The sequence below is a fragment of the Chrysochloris asiatica genome, unplaced genomic scaffold (assembly GCF_000296735.1).
Source record: "Chrysochloris asiatica unplaced genomic scaffold, ChrAsi1.0 scaffold00040, whole genome shotgun sequence".
Taxonomy (NCBI): domain Eukaryota; kingdom Metazoa; phylum Chordata; class Mammalia; order Afrosoricida; family Chrysochloridae; genus Chrysochloris; species Chrysochloris asiatica.
In genome coordinates, this window is record NW_006408558.1 from 17749292 (window position 1) to 17751787 (window position 2496).

Consider the following 2496-nt stretch of genomic DNA (forward strand, 5'->3'; position numbering starts at 1 on the left):
CTTTTCTTTGCACAGATGTAGTCAATTTGATTTCTGTGTATTCCATCTGATGAGGTCCATGTATATAGGCATCTTTTATGTTGCTTTAAAAAGGTATATGCAATGAATAATACCTTTGCAATCTCCAGCACTGCTGCTATCACCAGAGCCATATTTTCCAACTACTGATCCTTCCTGTTTCCAACCTTTGCATTCCAATCGCCAGTAATTATCAATACATCTTGACTACATGTAGCTGTAGAATTCTTCCATTTCATCATCACTGCATTAGTGGTTAGTACATAAATGTGAGTAACACTGGTATTAACTGTCCTTCCCTGTGGGCATACAGATATTCTTCTATCACAGACAGTATGTGTACTTCAAGATCGATCTGGAAATGTTCTTTTTGATGAATGCGATGCCATTCCTCTTCAATCTGTCATTCCTGGCATAGTAAATCACATGACTGTCAGATTCAAATTGGGCAACACCAGTCTTTTTCAGCTCACTAATGAGGCGATCTGCTCCCGTAAAGATTTACAGCCTCGGAAACCCTATTCAGGGTCGCTATGGGTCAAAACCGACTCGACGGCACTTAACAACAACAACAATGTCTAGTTATCTATCTTGATGCGTTACATTTCATTTTTAACAATTTCCAATTTGCCTAGATTCAAACTTTGTACATTCTATGTTTCAATTATTAATGGATAGTTACAGCTGTTTCCCATTTTGAATAGTTGTGCCCCATCAGCAAATGAAGGTCCTGAAAGTTGGCATCATCATGGTCAACTCTACTTTGAGGAGGCAGCGATTCCCCCATTGTACGTTGAGTGCCTTCCAACCTGCAGGGCTCATCTTCTAGCACTGTATCTGACAATATTCTGGTGCTTATTCCGCTTGTTTAAATATTAAGTATTCTGGTGCTCTCTGATAAGTGTCCCACTGCTACTCAGAAGGCTTTTCAGTGTCTACACTTTCAGAAGTGGTCTCCTTCTTCCTAGTCTATCTTAGTTTGGAAGCTCAACTGTAACCTGTCCACCATGGGTGACCCTGCTGGGACTTAAATTCCGTGGCACAGCCTCCAGCATCACAGTAACACGCAAACCACCAGAGTATGACAAAATGACAGACCATGGTGGTGACATTACCTCGTCTGTGATTTTGTGGGAGGAGTTGGTTTTTCTAAATTAGAAATTCAATTTCTTTAATAGTTATGAGGATACTTTGATTTTATATCTTGTGTTTGTTGTTGTTGTTGTTGTTGTGTGCCGTGGAGTCGGTTCCGACTTATAGCGACCCTGCATAGGGTTTCCGAGGCTGTCAAAGATTTATGGGAGCAGAAAGCCTCATCTTTCTCCCACGGAACAGCTGGTAGTTTCAAACTGCTGACCTTGAGATTAGCAGTCTAATTTGTACCCACTACACTACCAAAGCTCCTTATCTTCTTGTGCTAGTACTAGGTAAATTGTTTCTTCAACATTTTTTTTACTATGCATCTAAATAAATAGTCAAAGTCATTGACACAAAGCTGTTAATGATAATAATAATAATCCTTTAGTATCTCTTTTTTGAAGCGTCCTGGTGTGGAGCTGTAGGATAAGCACTGGGCTGCTGGCTGCCAAGATTGGTGGTTCAAACCTACCAGATGCACCTTGGAAACCCACCTCGGAACTGATTTGACAGCACTGTACAACGTTAGCTTTTTAATGTGTAACAATGTACAGTTGTATCCACTTTCTCATTCCTACTCAATGGGAACTTGTGCTTTCTCTTTTTTTTATTCTTTATCTGTTTTACTGGGTTTTTATCAATTTTATTAAATGTTTCTCCAAAAATCCACTTTTGGTTTCGCTGACTTTTTCTCTTTTTCAGTTTACTTTTGTCTATTTTCTATCTCACTCATTTCTGCTCTTATTTCCTTCCCTTAGGTTTCACTTATTCTTTTTCTAGCTTATTTTCTTCTCTCCTTTCAGTGGGCTAGAGTGTAAACAGCATACCGTTCTCCGTTCTGAAGTCCACAGTTCTATGACCTTGTAGTGTACGGTTATGTCATCATCACCACGATCTCAGACGGGAGCCCTGTGCCCATTAGCAGTCAGCCCCAAGCCCCCTCCTCTGGCCTTCTGTTGCTGGCCGGTGCCCTCGAGTCAGTTCTGACTCATGGTAACCCCATCCACATACAACAGAACAAAACCCTCTGTCGGGTCCTGTACCACCCTCACACTTGTTGTTTGTGCCCATTGTTGCAGCCACTTGGCCAATCCATCTCATTGAGGGTCTTCCTCTTTTTCACTGACCCTCCACTTCGCCAAGTAGGATGTTCTTTTCCAGGGTTTGGTTCCTCCTGACAACAAGTCCAAAGCATGTGAGAAAAGTCTCACTACCCTTACTTCTAAGATTGCATCTGACATCAACAATGACAGCTCTCATTCTACATCCTCTGCTTCAATCTCAGGCACTCCCCTGTTAATGTACTGCTGCAACTAAATTTGAATTATTACCTTCAGAATT